Source organism: Aulostomus chinensis, chromosome 4, assembly GCF_037954235.1.
Source record: "Aulostomus chinensis isolate RoL2024-O1b breed Wild chromosome 4, RoL_Achi_v1.0, whole genome shotgun sequence".
Taxonomy (NCBI): Eukaryota; Metazoa; Chordata; class Actinopteri; order Syngnathiformes; family Aulostomidae; genus Aulostomus; species Aulostomus chinensis.
This window is the reverse complement of record NC_141323.1, coordinates 29440394-29459903: the sequence shown is the minus strand read 5'-3', so window position 1 is coordinate 29459903 and position 19510 is coordinate 29440394. Positions and strand designations below refer to the sequence as shown.

The following is a 19510-nucleotide window of genomic DNA, read 5'->3' as shown; positions in this document are numbered from 1 at the left end:
GATAGCAATACACACTGAGCACAGGTTCCAATAGAAGACCCAGTGTGTGCTGCTCAGGGTCCAGCACAGGTAGGCCAACACACTGTTGCTGTTTGACTGAGATGCACACCAGACAGTTGTAGAATCACACACATCAGAATGTATCTTAGCATCAATCAGGGAAACGCTGGCTCTGGTTCTTCTGTGGAGGCGAGCAGCAGTGACGTGAGTTCATCCTCAGGACAACACAGGAGTTGGGAATCATTCAGCTCCTCCAGGAGCTGTGGCCTCATGACGATCTCTTCCAGGGTTTTCACACTGAACAACACCAGGGCCGGCTTTTCCTTCATCACCATTGTAGTGATTTGCAGTTCCCTCCTGTCAGATCACCTGCTATTGAGCTGCTGGTGTAGCAGATGTTTGTTTTTATTTCCTGACACTCTGACTATTTCCCGTTCATCAGACTGAAAGCCTGAGGGTAGAAACTGTTTTTAGCCTGGTGGTCTCAGCATCCAGGGCTCTGTAGCATCTTCCAGAGGGGAGGGGATCAAACAGTTTGTGACTGGGGTGTGATGGGTCAGCAGAGATGGTGCCTGTCCGTTTCCTGACCCTGGACCGATAAAGGTCCTGGATGACAGGTAGGTCGGCCCCCATGATTCTCTCTGCTGACCCGATTGTTCGTTGCAGTCTGATCCTGTCTTGTTTGGTGGCCGATCCAAACCAGAGTGATGGCTGTGAACAGGACAGACTGAATGATTGTAGTATAGAAGATGATCAGCAGCTCCTGTGGCAGGTTCAACTTCCTGAGCTGTCACAGGAAGTCCAACCTCTGCTGAGCTTTTTTTCTGGACAGTGTCCATGTTAGAGGTGGACTTCAGGTTCTTGGAGATTGTGGTTCCCAGGAACTTGAACATGTCCTCAGGAGACACTGTGTTGTTGAGGATGGTGAGGGGGGAGAGTGTGGGTGGGCTTCTCCTGAAGTCCACTGTCATCTCCAAATTCTTGAGCAGGTTCAGCTCCAGGTGGTTCAGACTGCCCCAGTGGACCAGCTGCTCCACCTCCTGTCTGAAAGCAGACTTGGAACCATCCTTGATTGATACAGATATGTATTTTCTTTCAAAATTGTTTGCTATTTTTTCGATAGTATTCATTGTTTCAAAACAATTTTGACTTGTTTAACTTTCCAAAAGATATTTGGGTTTTCCACAGTTTGAGAATCACAACTTTAGGCTGCCACTGCTAGGATCTGAAAATGGTGGTGATGATAACGTAAACTAGAGATTCCAGTTGTGTTCTCTGGTATCCACATGTGGGATATTAGATGGTTTAGGGAGGAAAGAGCAGGAATCATGATTCCCAGCTTCAATAATCACATGAATTATTTCAAAGAGGATAAATTCCTTCCAATTCTATATTTTCCTTCTCACTCTCAGGATAAATTCCTTGGAAATCTGTGTTTTCCTGTCTCATTTCCAGGGTTTGCTAGTTAACATGTCAGAGGCATGAACAGGTGAGTTCATGTTGACATGAATTCATTCTCATCATGAATCTGCCTCTTGTTGTCTTTCTCAGAGTCTGTCAGGCTGGTGGACGGGTCGAACCTTTGCTCTGGCAGACTGGAGGTGAAATCTAACCAGCTGTGGTCCTCAGTGTGTGAAGAGGACTTTGACATGCAGGATGCAGAGGTGCTGTGTGGAGAGCTGAGATGTGGGACACCTTCAGTCCTGGAGGGGGCACTTTTTGGACCAGCAGAGTCTCCATTCTGGACTCAGGTGTTCCAGTGTGAGGGCCATGAATCTTCCCTCCTGGACTGTGGATGCTCAGGGTCTGGAAACACCTGCTCACCTGGCAAATCAGTTGGACTCATCTGCTCAGGTGCAGCTTTGGTTCAGGTCCTCCTCCGTCCTGTTGCATATTCATGTATTAATGATGCTCTTGTCTCTGCTCAGATGCTGATGATGTCAGGTTGGTGGGAGGAGCAAACTACTGTGCTGGTAGACTGGAGGTGAAACACCTGGGAGAGTGGAGAGCAGCAAAGACAGACCGGTCCTGGACCCTGAAGGAAACAGCTGTGATATGTAGATGGCTGGACTGTGGTTCTGCTGTCTCAACACAGGAGAGAGACGAGTCCTCAGAACGACTCGTGTGGTTCATCGACTCTGAGTGTGTTCAGTCTACATCAACACTGAAGGAGTGTGTGAGATCATGGAACTCTCCTGGTTCCACCATCCTGGAAATCACCTGCTCAGGTAACATTATTGACACTAACAGTCATGTGACTGAGATCCAGGACAAGTTGTCTTTGGCTGTTTACATGAACACAAATATTCTTCTATTATTCTGACAATGATGATATCCCATTTTTAACATTTATTTAACCAGAGGAAACTCCCTGAGGGACTCATATTTGCAGCACCACTCTGATAATGTTCACAAAAACCAAAACAAGCTGCTCAGTACAGCCACTGAGGGCCTTGCTCAAGGGCCCCATGGTGGTGGTAGTGAGGGAGGCAGCAGTGCTGCTTGTAGCTCAATCCTGGTGAGACAAAGGTGAAGTGTACTGATGTTTCCAGTAGCTTTTTAATCTGTTCAGCTTTCAGTTGTATTTTAACATAATTTACTGTCTCTCTGTTTCATTTTTGTGTTCAGAAATAAACCTTCAGAGCTAAAAGACAGATAAATGAAATGAAATCAGTTCTTAATAAAAACACAAATTTTAAACGTCAGATGTGCAACATGAACAATCTTCAAAACAATGAATCACAAAAATGAGTCATGTTCACCCATAGTGTGCTCATGTGGTGAGGTAGAGAAGCTAACAAGACTGAGAAACAGTTGTGACCAAAGCTCATGGTTTTAGACTCCATTGGTTTCCATCAGTCTGCAGGTGAGCCCACTCACTGTCTCAGTCACACCCTAAACCTCGTCCTGTCGTATGGAATTGAAGCCGAATATCAAGTTGTATTTCCACAGAACTCTTTTTAATCCCCGTCCCAATCTGTCCATCAGTCTCTTCCACTTTCTCTCTGTCTTTACATCTGTCCCTCTCTTTCCTTCTGTTTATCTGTCTTCCTCCCTTTTCTGTCTTGTCCTGCTCTCCTGCTCTCTTTCCCCCTGCTATTCAAAGCAGAAGGCCGTTCCTGTTGAGCCTGGATCTGCTCGACGTTCCTGCCTGTTAAAAGGAAGGCTTTTGTCACTGCTTTTGTGCCTGCTGATGGAGAATTGTTGGGTGTAGATTCATTGAAGAAGTTTGGTGCTGGACCTGCTGTACTTGTAAAGTGTCATGAGATAACTTTTGTTGTGATTTGGCTCAATACAAATAAAAGTGACTTGACTTGACTGATGTCAGCATAGCCTTTACCTCAACACACAGATACAAAAACCCCACCCAAAACACAGAACATGGCATCAAACAGAACAATGACAGAAGACCTTGTTCTCATTCCAACTTGGCGCTTCAAAATTTTGAATGATTCCTACATGTGAGGAGCCTCTACTAAAAAAGGCCTTAAGAAAATAAAAGCTCACAGAGTTTAACCCCAATAACAGCCTATCAGATTCATTTCCACTCCTTCTTCCTGCCTCTCTTGATGATTGAACTGACAACCCTCCCATCACAAGTTCACTTCTCTATGTGGTCAAGATGCTGATGTAAACCAGAGATTCCAGTTGAGTTCTCTGATTTAGAAATGTGGGATATTAAATCCTGGGATATTAGGTTCAGTGAGAAATGAGCAGGAATATTGTTTCCCAGTTTCAACAATCACATGAATTTTTCCAAGGAGGATAAATTCCTAGGAAATCTTTTTTCCTGTCTCATTTACAGGATTTGCTAGTTAACATGTCAGAGGCATGAACAGGTGAGTTCATGTTAACATGAATTCATTCTCATCATGAATCTGCCTCTTGTTGTCTTTTTCAGAGTCTGTCAGGCTGGTGGACGGGTCGGACCTTTGCTCTGGCAGACTGGAGGTGAAATCTAACCAGCTGTGGTCCTCAGTGTGTGAAGAGGACTTTGACATGCAGGATGCAGAGGTGCTGTGTGGAGAGCTGAGATGTGGGACACCTTCAGTCCTGGAGGGGGGACTTTTTGGACCAGCAGAGTCTCCATTCTGGGCTCAGGTGTTCCAGTGTGAGGGCCATGAATCTTCCCTCCTGGACTGTGGACGCTCAGGGTCTGGAAACACCTGCTCACCTGGCAAATCAGTTGGACTCATCTGCTCAGGTGGAGCTTTGGTTCAGGTCCTCCTCCATCCTGTTGCATATTCATGTATTAATGATGCTCTTGTCTCTGCTCAGATGCTGATGATGTCAGGTTGGTGGGAGGAGCAAACCACTGTGCTGGTAGACTGGAGGTGAAACACCTGGCAGAGTGGAGAGAAGCAGAGACAGACCGGTCCTGGACCCTGAAGGAAACAGCTGTGATATGTAGATGGCTGGACTGTGGTTCTGCTGTCTCAACACAGCAGAGAGACGAGTCCTCAGAACGACTCGTGTGGTTCATCGACTCTGAGTGTGTTCAGTCTACATCAACACTGAAGGAGTGTGTGAGATCATGGAACTCTCCTGGTTTCACCATCCTGGAAATCACCTGCTCAGGTAACATTATTGACACTAACAGTCATGTGACTGAGATCCAGGACAAGTTGTCTTTGGCTGTTTACATGAACACAAATATTCTTCTATTATTCTGACAATGATGATATTCCATTTTTAACATTTATTTAACCAGAAGAAACTCCCTGAGTGACTCACATTTGCAGCATCACTCTGATAATGTTCACAAAAACCAAATCAAGCTGCTCAGTTCACCTACTGAGGGCCTTGCTCAAGGGCACCTCAGTGGTGTTCATGAGGGAGGCAGCAGTGCTGCTTGTAGCTCAATCCTGGTGAGACAAAGGTGAAGTGCACTGATGTTTCCAGTAGCTTTTTAATCTGTTCAGCACTCAGTAGGATTTTAACATAATTTACTGTCTGTTTCATCCTTTTCTTCAGGAAAAACCCTCAAGTGCTAAAAGACAGATAAATGAAATTAGCTCTTTTTTTAAACGTCAGATCTGCAACATAAACAATCTTCACAACAACGAACCACAAAAATTAGTCATGTTCACCCATAGTGTGCTCATGTGGTGAGGTAGAGAAGCTAACAAGACTGAGAAACAGTTGTGAGAGAAGCTCCTGTTAGCATAGCCTTCATCTCAACACTCAATCAAGTTCATTGATTCCCATAAATTGACATCAAACAAATGAAACACAGTTCCTTGTTCCAGTTCCAGCCAGGAGCTTCAAAATGCTGCCTGCCAGATGTGCAGGAACTTAACTGGATGCTCTTCAATATAAAAGCCTCAACTCCTGAGAATTGCCTTAACAAAATAAAAGCCCACGGGAAATTTTCCCTCAGAAATGGACCGACATTAGAGTCATTTACACTGCTTCTTCCTGCAAATCCTGAGGATTGAACCAGCAACCTTCCAATCACAAGGCAATTTTCTTTCCTTTTGGTAACATGTTAGGGTTTAGGGTTGAGGATTGTGTGGGAGACCCAAATGCAGACAATTTTGGGAGGTGCACAAAAGAGGTTTATTGAAGCTGGGTGACTGGGGGCTGGACGTGGCGTGAGGGCGAAGGCTTGAGACGTGGCGTGAGGGCGGAGACGTGGTGTGAGGGCGGAGACAAGACGTGAGGCTGGAGGCTTGACCGGTGACTGATGAACTTGACAGTCTACAAGACAGAACAATCAGCGACGACAGCGACATCATCAACAACGACAACAACAACAATGACCCAACAACCTAACAGGGGAAAACACACGGGTTAAAAATGAGAGGGGAAACAAGACACAGGTGGTGCAATCAACCAGGTGAGACACATGAGGGAATCACAGGAGGGAGGTCAGGAAGACAGGACATGACTACAAAATAAAACAGGAAGCACGAGACAGGGATCGTGACATAACCAGTGCTCAATTTTGCAAGGGTCCAGAAGGTGATGAAAACCAGAGATTCCAGTTGTGTTCTCTGATTGACACATGTGGGATATTAGATGATATAAGATCATCAGGGCGGCTCTATGGGGAAGCAAGATCTGTCTCAAACAAATGCACTGCCCCCTCAAATCAAAATTTTAGAAGTTAAAAAAAAAACATTTTGATATACAGACAAAATTGATATATTATGAGTTGACAAAATTATCTGCAGTAGCGGAAAAAATGCAAAAAAAGGTGCGTGATACAGTCTCAGCTTCCTCTCATCTCCCTGTCACTCAGCTGCACGCACATCTGTATTTGTAGAGTCAACTGAGGACCAGCCCATTGTTCTTCTCACTGTTTGACTCTGTAAGAGAAGTGTTTCTTTCTGGATCCCACAAGCACCACAGTGAGCTGGTCTGCTGCATGGAGCCAACAAAGACCTTCAATGTTGTTGGTTGTCAAGATCTGGATGAATGTTTTATTTTATTCTTTATTTTATTTATTTATTTATTTTCTATTGATCGGTTTTGTTTTTCAAGACTTGGTGAAGGGATTTTTCTTTAATAACCTGGCCTACCCTTTTAGTTTTGTTGATATTGGCAATCATGATAAGTGTTATTGTTGGGTTTGAATATATTTGATACAGGCCATCCAATGAAGGTAGATGTCAAGATTTAGTTGTTGTCATCCTAAGAAATGTTTTTTTGTTTTTTGTTTTTGTTTTTGTTTTCTTTTTTTTTATTTTGCCCCGAGGTATTGCCACCTCATCAGGGTCAGGGGGTTTGTGGGCCTCAGTGACCTGAAGAGTTACACCAGCAGAAGCTTAGCCTTCAGGTGGGACAAGTTGGACCAAGTGGGACCGGTCTTAGGGTAAAGGTCTGATAAAGAGCAATCAAACTACATGATAATATCAGTTATCCAGAGAACCACCTACCCCCCCCCCCAACACCGCCACCACACCATTTTCCCACATGTGTTGCCACCCTTTGCCCCCTTCACATTTCCATCTGCCCCCTTATATGTGACTGTCTAGAACCAGCCCTGTTGGATCACATGAATTATTTCAAGGAGGATAAATTCCTTGGAAATTTGTGTCTTCCTGTCTCATTTACAGGGTTTGCTAGTTAACATGTCAGAGGCATGAACAGGTGAGTTCATGTTGACATGAATTCATTCTCATCATGAATCTGCCTCTTGTTGTCTTTTTCAGAGTCTGTCAGGCTGGTGGACGGGTCGAACCTTTGCTCTGGCAGACTGGAGGTGAAATCTAACCAGCTGTGGTCCTCAGTGTGTGAAGAGGACTTTGACATGCGGGATGCAGAGGTGCTGTGTGGAGAGCTGAGATGTGGGACACCTTCAGTCCTGGAGGGGGGACTTTTTGGACCAGCAGAGTCTCCATTCTGGACTCAGGTGTTCCAGTGTGAGGGCCATGAATCTTCCCTCCTGGACTGTGGACGCTCAGGGTCTGGAAACACCTGCTCAACTGGCAAATCAGTTGGACTCATCTGCTCAGGTGCAGCTTTGGTTCAGGTCCTCGTCCGTCCTGTTGCATATTCATGTATTAATGATGCTCTTGTCTCTGCTCAGATGCTGATGATGTCAGGTTGGTGGGAGGAGCAAACCACTGTGCTGGTAGACTGGAGGTGAAACACCTGGGAGAGTGGAGAGAAGCAGAGACAGACCGGTCCTGGACCCTGAAGGAAACAGCTGTGATATGTAGATGGCTGGACTGTGGTTCTGCTGTCTCAACACAGCAGAGAGACGAGTCCTCAGAACGACTCATGTGGTTCATCAACTCTGAGTGTGTTCAGTCTACATCAACACTGAAGGAGTGTGTGAGATCATGGAACTCTTCTGGTTCCACCATCCAGGAAATCACCTGCTCAGGTAACATTATTGACACTAACAGTCATGTGACTGAGATCCAGGACAAGTTGTCTTTGGCTGTTTACATGAACACAAATATTCCTCTGTTATTCTGACAATGATGAGATCCTGAATTTGATGAGGGTCATGTTGATGATGTGAAATACGGAATCCAGATGTTTCACTTTAAGCAGAGAGACCAAGTTGTCTCAAATACGAGTGTGTGTGTGTGTGTGTGTGTGTGTGTGTGTGTGTGTGTGTGTGTGTGTGTGTGTGTGTGTGTGTGTGTTTGTGTGTGTGTGTGTGTGTGTGTGTTTTGGGGGTTCAGCCTCATCAAGCAATAACAAGAGGAAGGTGAGTCAGGAAGGGAAGTTTCATGGTTCTTGTTTTTTCCGATGAGTTTAAGCAGGATTAGTAGCTGAGAAAAATGGGTGAATATTAGAATGATGATTTCCTGATGTCTCCACAGAGTCTGTCAGGCTGGTGGGGGGGTCCAGTCTGTGCTCAGGCAGACTGGAGGTGAAGTCTAACCAGTCATGGTCCTCTGTGTGTGAGGAGGATTTTGGCCTGCAGGATGCAGAGGTGGTGTGTAGAGAGTTGGGGTGTGGGGCTCCGTCCCTCCTCCACGGGGGCCCATATACAGACATGGAGACCCCAGTCATGGCAGCAAAGTTCCAGTGTGGTGGAGATGAATCTGCTCTGCTAAACTGTGGAAGGTCTGGCTCAGTGAGGAAGACCTGCTTACCTGGGAAAAGCGTTGGCCTCGTCTGCTCAGGTGAAGGTCATAGATCTGCTTCATCTCACTGCTTTACTTCTACCACTCATGATTCCTGTGTCTGCTCAGAGCCTGATGGAGTCAGGATGGTGGGAGAGCCCAGTCGCTGTGCTGGGACCCTGGAGATCAAACACCAGGGAGAGTGGAGACCAGCGGCCCCTGGGGTCCTGAATGGCTCCACCAGTCTGCCTCTGCAGTGTGTAGACGGATGAATTGTGGCTCTGCTGCTTTGACAAATAAAAGAAGGGACTCGCTATTCAGGCCTGTGTGGTGGATCAGGTCTTCTTGTGTCCAGTCAGCATCTGGACTGCGGGAGTGTGTAGTGGAGACTGATGAAGTTCATAGTGCTACCAGTCTGATGGTGGTGTGCTCAGGTAAAACTGGACATTCCAAACAAGCTGCTGCTTCCTCGATGACACCAGCACATCTGCTGATTCAGCCTTTCTTCTGCCCCCCCCTCCACAGATTTGCTGGTCCAGCCAAACATCTCCTTCTCTGCCTTCACTGACGGCGTCTCTGAGGTGAGGCAGCAGGAGACTCTGCTGCTCCGGGGCTCCAACTTCACCATCAGTTGCTCTGTTGAACCACAGTACCCAGGAGGCCTGTTCCAGCTCATCTTCTCCACCTCCAGCACGGCACAGAACTACACCCTACCAGCGCTCAAGTTCTCCGCCCAGTTCCTGTTCTCAGCAGCAGACCACACCCACCGAGGGAACTACAAATGTGTTTATCACCTGTCCCATGTTTTCCCCCATCACTTCTCCTCTGAGAGCCAGGAGCTCCACCTCATCATAGCAGGTGACAACAGGACCAGCTGGAGTCAGACAGAAGAATGTGACCCTGACTACATTTACATGCACTTTCTACTCCTCTGTTCTCCTGCTTCTTGTTTTTAGCCTGAAAATGACAACATTCTGATGAAGCTTTTTACATGACTATGGAAAATAGTCCAGCTAGCTAATTCTAACTAGCTAGGCTAGTCTGAGAGATGAAGGGCGGAGCTAAAGTTCACTGTCAAATTGATCATTTTCTTGATAGTCCAACAGGCTCCTTAAGAACAACTTTGGACTCAAATGCCCCGTTAAAAAAGAAATCTATAAGTCCAAGGAAACAAGCACCTTGGTACAATTCAGAAAGCAGACACCTGTAAAGTGTCATGAGATAACTTTTGTTGTGATTTGGCGCAATATAGATAAAACTGACTTGACTTGTCATTTGTTTGTCTCCCGTCCAGTTAAAGTGTCTCACACTGTGAGACTCTACAGTTTTAATTCCTCCTGAAGTTCATTCATGACAGAAAAGCCTCAAACCTAAATAATATTGGTCTGTCCTACGTTTTCATTGAGAAATGCTCAGTTTTGAAAACCCACCCAGAATAAACTCTTTCTAGAATCCTGATTAAATCTGGACTGTTGTCATTTTCAGAATAACAGTGGAACGATGGCGGACGTGTAAAAATAGTCTGTGTTAAATGAATCCACCAACCTTCTGGGAAATATGCTTCTTGTCCATCATCCCCAGAACCAGACAAGGAGACAGAGACTCTCCTCTAGGGAGCTGAGACCCTCGCTAGTTAGCTTAGCACATTGAATCGTAGCGGTTGGGAAGTGTTAGCAAGTGTTAATAGTTTCTCCAGAAACATTTGTTCGTCCTATCATTTGCTCACGTGAAGGTCCCACTTCAAACTCAGTGTCAGAACGAACCTGACAGGAAACGATCTCGTTGCAAGAGGCCCCAGACTTGAACTGGACAGTTTGAACAAACAGGAAACAAAGAGAGAGGAAACTGCATGAGGTTCAACACGTTGGTGAAATCAAACCAAGAATGTTGTAATTACATGTTCTGTGTGTCCATGAGGGAGCTGAGACCAGCAGAGACCAGCAGACCATGAGTTAGCTTAGCATAATGAATGGTAGTGAGTGGGAAGTGTTAGCATCAACTGTCTCAGGATCATGATGTTGGTTTGTCCTGCAGTCCTCCTCCTCCTCCTCCTCCTCTCTTCCAATGTCGGCCATGATCAGTAGCAGCAGTCGCTCTCCTGCTCCAACAAACATTTGGTTTTGGTGGCCAAATCACTGCTCCCAGTCAGGAAAGTAGTCCCAGCTATGTGTCTGATTCTAAAATTAGAATGTCTGTTAAAAGTGATCCACAAGCCCAGATATATGAATGCAGGTGTAGCGGCTCCAGACTGAGGGGTATCTGGACGCTACATGTGATACCCAGGATGAAGACTGAGGATCAATGAAGAGAGAAACGATGGATGAACGTCTTCTCAAGTCCGTTTGATTTCTGAGGCTTCGTTGGGCCTGTGGGAAAAATCTCTCAGCCTAACCCACGTAAGCGTCAGAGCTCCACCTACTGGTCAGGTGGAATAAATTCAAAAAATAGGGGGTGTCTGTTTTATGTGAAAACACATGAAATAACAACATTTTCTGTCTGTTTATATTAAAACTTCTATTTTGTTTTTTTTCAGTTCCTTCCACAGGCAACGACTGTTTGGGACTTTTATGCTAACACTTCCCACCTCCTACCATTCATTGTGCTAAGCTAACTAGCATGAGTCTCAGCTCCTAGAGAAGGGTCTCCATCTTCTAGTCTGGCTCTGGGGATGATGGACAATCAGAGACTTCTCCTAAAAGTTAGCGTGTTCCTTTAACATGCAGCCTTCCATCAAGAACCTTCAACCATCAACATGTCTGTGGTGGTCAGTGGTGATGTCATTGATCAAATGTGATGATTCTAAATGTTTTTCAGTGCCTTTAAGTGATTTCATCATCAGAGCGTTCATCCACCATCTGATCCTGGGGTCATGTGCTGTCTTCTTCTACTGCTACTTCAAGGTAACACGACGTAGCTTCGTAGTCCTTGGCTATGAGCAGTTGTTTCAGCAGCAACTGGAGGTCTGAGCTGTCATGTCTTCCAGGCCAAAATGGAGCAGCAGGCAGGACACCAGGAGAACATTGAACTCAACGCTGGTGATGCTACAGAGGAAGGCTTGGTTGATGAAGAGGCTGGAGTTCACCACCAAGACACCACGAACGTGTGACTGCAGCGCCGCCACAACTGAGCTCCAGGCTTCTTCTGCTTTCACCGTGATGATGTTTCAAGCAACAGGACGTCTCCTCATTGCAGTCTTGTAGTTTTCCTCATGTTTTCATGATCGTCCATCTCTGTTCTCAAGGTCAAGTCTCAGTTCTGGCCTGTTTTATCAGATAGATCAAAGGTTATTGAAGGTCCCTGAAATGAAAACTCCATGTTCTCAGTTCTGATCCTGCATCTCTGTGGTCATGGCTCATTTATCTCTCCACACATGACAAACCAAAAACTTTTCCAGTGTTTTTACATCAGACTCCCGGTTTTTCTTTTTTTCTCTTCCTGTTAAAACAATCCAAACATTTGAGGACTCATCCTTCCCTCAGTGGTGTCAACTCATTTTCCATCCAATGGAAACGTCTCCTCAGATTTGGATGCTCCTCCCCCATCCACCACGTGATGCACTGTGGCCCCAAAATACTTTTTTCCCATAAACATCCAAGAAGAAGTGGCTGCAAAACATTGGATTGATTGTTTTAGTCTCTACAGCCCAAACTGACGCGTTCCACTGACAGAATAAAACTGATGGAAAGTCTGAAGGGACCATGATTCCATTTTTGTACCCACTTTTGTTAGCAGCAAGCTAACCACAAGTAGCCAGAGCAGGTCAAGTGAACATGTTCTGCTGTGCGGGGGTGCGTTCACTGCTTCTGGCTCATGTAGAGGTCACATCCTGTCACATGACCCATGAGGACAGAGGTTCTGTTCATCATCAGAACTGTTGAGGAGCCGTCTGAGCACATTTTGATGAAAAATAATCACAAAATCAACTTTAAACAAGTTCCCATCTACCAGCATAGCAGAGATCAGCTCATGGTCCAATACTGGGCCTCCTCCTGATTAGTAGGCTGGATTTTTACAGTGAACATTTGAAGTCACCAAATGAGAGATGGAAACAAAATGAAGTCCAGTTTGATGCTGGAAAACCACTTCTTTGACAAAACTGTGTTTTTCTCAGCTTTCGTTAAAAAAATGACAGTTTTTCATGAAACCATCCTTCATTCAGGTGTTGATGAAAAATATAATAGACTCACTGACAACAAATCTTTTGAAATGAAAACAGACACCTTGGTCTTTGTTCTGATGAGCTCTGATGTTGTTCAACTGTTGGTCTCTGAGCCTCAGCACCCCTGCCTGTTTGAAGGCGTATTCTGTCCAAGTAGAGCTCATGATGTGTTCATCTGACCAAAATAAAAATGGATGAAAATGTCAAGAACCTCCCTCCCAAATGTGATGTCTTCCACTGAAACACCTCTGGAACATTGAGAGGTTTCCTCCTCCAACAGTCTTGTCTTCTTACCAGCTTTGCTCTCTCACTACTGTTTAGTGTTGGAGAGATTTTGTTCTGTGACACCTGTGAGGAAGAGACTTCTATTCTTCTTTATGATGTCATGACCTGATTTCTGGAGTGAAAGTAGTTAGTGTGATGTCATAATGAGCTCCATGATTTTCTGTTATTTTTGGTAAGAGTTTAATTGTTTCACCTGTACATGCGTAGTTAAGCCAGAAGGGGGCAGTTTAGCTCATAGAGTGCTTGGTGACGTGAAAAATCTGTAAAAAAAAGTGTTCTTTTTCTGCGGTGGTTCTGCTGATGCTTCCAGTTCTTGCCAATGCTGAAGTAATAAAAGAAGGTGTTGTCCAGCAATGCTGTCTGTCTTCATGGTGTCTCATTGATTCCTTCATCTACATATCAGGCCACAGCAACAGTGCTGTCCCTCACTACACAACATAGACACTGAGATTCCCACTAATGATGAGTCAGCACATCCTGACTGTTATGATGACCTCAGCCTGAATGCTCCTCCTTCTTGAGATGCCAGACCTCAAAGGACTCCAGTTTGACTCAGAGTCACTTCTTCTTCTCTTGGACAAATAAATGGATGAACAAACACTAACATATCAATCATGATTTAAACCCACTGGCAAAACCAATGTTTCCACTTTGTTGATTTGTATAATTTCCTTCAATAAATACAAGTGGGTGGAGCCCAGATGGTCCAAACCTGTTTCCTGTCTCCTGTCATTGTGGAGAGTCTCTGTTCTGTCCTGCTGCTGTCCAGTTGTCTCTACTGAGCCAACTCAGGCTCACACCCTCTTCATCAAAACATGACGTTTGGTCGAGTCCTGTCACATCAACAGGTGACGTGGAGGAAGTCATCAGGAGACACGGCGATGTACAGCTATGTGACATCAGCAGAACTGTGGAAGTTTATACTGAGTCTCCTGATGACAAGTGGCAGTATACAGATATTAAAGAGGGTCTGAGCTAAAACTGAACCTTGGGAACTTCAACCTTTGATCTCAGAGTTTTGTGTTTGATCTTAGAATTCTTTCTTTGATCTCACTTTGATTCCTCAATGATTTCTTTGTGGACACAAATTGTCTTTGATCTCTCAATGAGACAAAGACATAGAAGCTCAAACCTCAGCCTCCAGGAGGCCGTGATCCTATTGTGGTCAGTACTCTGTGTTGTGGCTGCAGCAACCCTGGTTTGAATCCGGGTCACGGCAGCAACATGAATACTGACTAGTATTTGTTGTTAAACTGGACAGTTTGTCTGTTGAAGCTCTCTCAGACACTCCTTTATTCATCCTACCTTCAGGCTCAGCAGCATCATAGTGAATGTGTCTGACTAGGATCAGAACCCTCAACCTGTAGGGCTGTGGTGCAATGAGAACACATCTGACAACGGATCAGAGGAGTGTCTGTTTGACTCCTGAAAACTCCATTTAAAGCTGAGAGGAACTTGTTCTTCATCACCAAATTCCCTCCCTGCATGTTGTCTCTCCAAAAGCATTCAAATCAAAGTTGAACCTTTGACAAAAAGCTCCCAGTAGGTGATGCAGGCTCCACCTCGCTCTTGGTTCTGGAACCTCACCAGTTGAAGCTTTCTCAGCACTTGGATCTCATGTTTCTGACATCTCTGAGCTTGTTTCCTATCCACCTGTCTCATATTGATGAGGTCATACAGCCTGATGATGTCCATGGTTCTCCTTTGAGTGGTTCCTTCTGGGAGAGTTCTCTCTCTGTAACTTGTGTGTGTGTTTGGTCGTATCCTGTTTCTCCTTGACAGCACTTTAGTGTTTTTACCACTGGTGTGACTGACTCTGGAGAAATTTCTTTGTGTGTATTGATGGACACGGGCCAAGCAGAAATTTCCCACAATGCCATAAGGCGGTGTTTGGTCATTGTTGAGCAGGCGTCAGTCTGACAACAATGTCATATTATTTTGTTATCACTTGACCAGACCCAAAAGTAGGCTCCAGGTATCAGTTTCTTCTCAATGCTAATGTCTGCTAGCTTAGTCTGCTACTTTGATGGCTCTGACTACAAAAAGGTCCAGACCCCTGGATATGGTGGTTCCTACCTAAACGTAGATTCTGTCAGCTCATGTTTTGAAATCAACTCACCATGAACACAAGTAGATTTCAATGGACTGCAAATGTGTCTCATTTAATGGTAAACATGTCAAATATAAATTCCATCACCTGAGGAGGTCTGCTGCTGGAATTAAGCTCCAGATATTCACAAGATATTCTAGATCTTAAAATAAAGCATTTTTACATTTGATTTATTTTTCATTAGCCTGCTTCATGTGGTGTGATTTTATGCATCTTATATTAAATAGAGCTTCTTCAATGATAGTCCCTGAGGATGTTGGATGATATAAAAAGATGATATAAAAAGAGTGTCGTGACTTGATAAACTGGTGATGACGGCGTATCTTTAGAATGTTTTATCCAGTTGTTACTCTGGGCTCCACTCGTTGTATTTTTGTCTCATCCAACGAGAAACGATCAGTCTCAGGTTTAAGCTCATCAATGAGTTCTTGTGGATCAGTGGCTTGCATGCATGAATGAGTTGGAACACTTCTTGGAAATTAAAGAGGATTTAATACAATTAAGAAAACACTTAAGACAGAGTGATAATTCCAGCAGAGTAATGAAGGCACTTATTGAGTAGCAGGGATGAATTAGCCTCCATTTATCTGAGCTTCAAGTAGACGGCAAAGAGGCAGGTGGAAAGGTGTGTAGGATGAACGATAGTGACCTCCAAACAAATGAAGAGGACTGAGTGGAGGCTGACCAGCTCTACGGAGTCAGGCGGAGTTTGGCAGTGAGACAGGAGTCCAGGCCTGAATAGGTGAAAACCAACGTAACCGGCTGACGTTCTCAGCTGGATTCTCCCATCGATGTACGATGCCTCTCCAATGAACTGGAGGGAGGACGGCTTCCAAAGCCTCCACCTCGTCGACCGTGGCTCCCGCTGACATTCGCTCGATGAAGAAGGGAAGCACGTTGATTCGCTACCCTCTGGTCTCAGGCTGCTGGCTGCCTCGACTAAGCTGCTCTTCTCCAACACAAAGGTGGCTTCTCTCTGCTGGTCAGGATGGAGATTCAAGGCTCACAGGAGGTCAAGAGTGTAGCAACCGTGAGCTGAGATCGATGATGAATTACAAAAATAGAAAATTTAAAAAAAAAATTAGTGGAATAGAAAAGAAAAGGGGGAGAGCCGGACCAGCTGCTCTAGGAGCTCAAGCACAAAGGGCAGAAACAAGAAGCACTGAAGAGAGCGCCAGCAGTGGATGGTGTCACCACTGATATAGTAAACTGGTCTGCCTCAGAGCAGTGACCTTTGACCTGTGTGGGGTTGTTGGCCAATCAGCACACTTTGCTGTCTTCAGTCCTTCTCAGATATCAACAAATGAAGCTGGTTGAACAGACAGCAATCATCATCACTCAGAGACATCACCTGGAGAGGAAGACTGCTCAGAGTTCTGACAATGACAGTGAAGAGGCAAGGAAAGATGGACAACCACAGACAGTGAAACATTCGGAACATCATGTTTATACACGTGTGTGTGTGTGTGTGTGTGTGTGTGTGTGTGTGTGTGTGTGTGTAAGAATCAGAATCTTTTCTTTTTGCTATACGGGGGGGGGGGGGGGTACAGTGAAAATAGTTAGATAGAGCGCTCTTCCAGAGCAACCGTGCACCACAGAATGCAGATACAAAGAAAAGATCCAAAAGATAAAAGATAAAAGCAAGATAAAAGACACTGTTAGAACAGAAAGATCCATAAACCCACCAACCAGAGGTGTGTCTGGTACAGATGTGGAATTATTGGCTCACACAATGTTGAGGCAACTGGGAAGAAGACAAACAAAAAAGGCTTGTGTGATTCAGACATTCATCAAAAATGGTCCTGTAGAACTGTTCAATGTGTCATGACTTCTATCCATTTTCTTCTGCTTATCCTGTTCAGGGTCATGGAGGGGGTGGAGCCTATCCAAGCAGCTTTTGGGCGACAGGCCGTGTTCACCCTGGACAGGTCACCAGTCCATCACAGGGTTAACACATCCACAGACAAACATTCAAAGCCAGACTCAGGAGGATCTCTCCACCCTACAGACTGTAAAGGAATCATCAAAGATGGCAGTTGGAGTTCTGTGGATCTGTGCTGGATTCCTCGTCCTCACGGACCAGAAGTCTGTCTGAAATACTACACTGATTGATGATCTTTACATGAATCTGTAAATGCTTCTAAAATTAAGAGAAAAAAAATCCTATCTTCTTCATGTCTCAAGCCAAATCACATCAAGAGTTCTTTTATGATAATTTTTTTAACCGGACGTCTGCTTTGACTGGTTGGTTGTTGAAAGAGAGCAGGATAGGACAGACAGCAGAAGACAAATATAGAGAAGAAAAGACAAAAGACAGAGAGAAAGGAGGGAGAGAATGACAAAAAGATGGGAACAAGATGAGGGAGAAAGACAAGCAGAGAGAAAGACAGAGGGACAGGGGGATGGAAGACAGACACACAACCAACAACAGCAACAGCAGCAGCAATAATAGTAAACTAGCTGCCAATGATAACGTCTCCTGGTCACTGAAGCAATCAACTTCAGCATAATAGGAGGCTTGAAGAGCCAGGAAATAAAATATAAGCACAATACTGATGTGAATGTCAGTGCAATACTGAGAACACTGATATGTAGACGACTAGTAGGGGCAGTGCAGTGGTTGGCACTTTCACCTGGCCCTGTGATGGACTGGCGACCTGTCCAGGGTGAACCCCTCCTCTTGTACTGAGGCTGCTGGGACAGGCTGCAGTTCCCTCTGAGACCCTGAACAGGAAAATCTGTAGAAAATGGATTGATGGATGGAGTTTGCTGTGTTTAGAGGGATTTTCCTGTTTCTCTTGATCACTTCTTCAATCTGAAAATACTTTCCAATTGAACAGTTAGAAAAATTTAACTTTTTGCAAAATGGGGGTTGCCGGTTCTTCACATTTGACCTGCAGGAACAGTCTCAAGACAAGAACACTTCTACTTTTGGTGATGACAGTTTGTTCAACACTAAACTTCATCCAGTACCATGTTGTCAAACACTGGAACAACCACAGCACCTGAACAGGGACCTGAACCCTGGACCCTCAGATTAGAAGTCTGATGCTCTACCGTCTGAGCTACTCAGGCTCTCACTGCAGCATTTAGACAGGAAAAGAAACACCTGTGAAGGTCAAACTGCTGCTTTCTTGACTTGTTCAATCCTCCATGTTAAAGTCCACCATGCTTTTGATTGGCTCTGATTCTCTGTGGCAAAATCCAACAAGAGGCTCCAAAAATGTCTTGAATGTCATAAGAATACACAGGACAAGATGTTAGTTTCCTTCATGTCTGCAGTTCCTCCACTGGAAAGTAAAGTCAATGCTGTTCCTCTGCTGAAACCTGGGATCGGACCAGGGACCTTTAGATCTTCAGTCTAACGCTCTCCCAACTGAGGTATTTCAGCTCTGAGTGAGGGCCCTGCTTCTCTCATTTTATAATCTCTTCCACTCTCACTAGAACTTAGAGAGGATTTGAGCTTCTGAAGTCATGACACATTGAACAGTTCTACAGGACCATTTTTGATGAATGTCTGAATCACACAAGCCTTTTTTGTTTGTCTTCTTCCCAGTTGCCTCAACATTGTGTGAGCCAATAATTCCACATCTGTACCAGACACCTCTTGTTGGTGGGTTTTCTGGATCTTTCTGTTCTAACAGTGTCTTTTATCTTAAATATGCCACTTTCACATGAAAACATCAATAACAGGACAATATCAAAACTATTATTGTGGTTGTTGCTTTTGTTGGTTGTGTGTCTGTCTTCCATCCCTCTGTCTTTCTCTCTGCTTGTCTTTCACCCTCATCTTGTTCCCATCTTTTTGTCATTCTCTCCCTCATTTCTCTCTGTCTTTTGTCTTTTCTTCTCTATATTTTTCTTCTGCTGCTCCAGGATCAGCTTCTATCACTCAGTGGTCCAGAACCATTATGAAGCCTGATCATGAATGTGAGCCCAGCTCTTGGAACAGGCCTGCTGCCACCACAACTAAGATCCTGCAGGTCACTAGAAACTCCAATGTCCAGCTTACAAGTGGACTTTCCTCTGATCTGTGGTGGTGCTGAGTTTAGCAAACATCTCCAACAAGAAGATGAAGGAGGCCATCAACTCCTCCAAGCTCAACATCTATACTGGCTTTACTGGGAGATCAGGAGGTCAAATCAGATCTCCACCCTCCACCTCAGATGGTTTCTACTCACAGAGATGAGGGACCAGTTCAAACCAGTTACCTGGAGCTCCCTTAAGCCATTGTCCCCCCCCCCCCCCCCCACACACACACACACACACAGCCTGTCTTTGGTATAAAATGGTCTGTCAAGTTCACGTTGGAAGATTTCTCTGACTCCATTGTGAATAAAGAGATTCTTCATCTGACACCTGAGTCTTGATCCACTGATTCCTCTGATCCACCTCTTTCTGCTCCAACAAGGCTGACATGGATCAGGT

The 19510-nt window shown here is 44.9% G+C and overlaps 1 non-coding gene across 1 annotated transcript; it reads right to left on the bottom strand.

Annotated features, from left to right (window-relative positions):
* Nucleotides 1-18084: 18084 nt before the first annotated feature.
* Nucleotides 18085-18157, bottom strand: trnar-ucu (transfer RNA arginine (anticodon UCU)). Its single transcript has one exon. It is a non-coding gene; the product is annotated as a tRNA-Arg (tRNA).
* Nucleotides 18158-19510: the final 1353 nt, after the last annotated feature.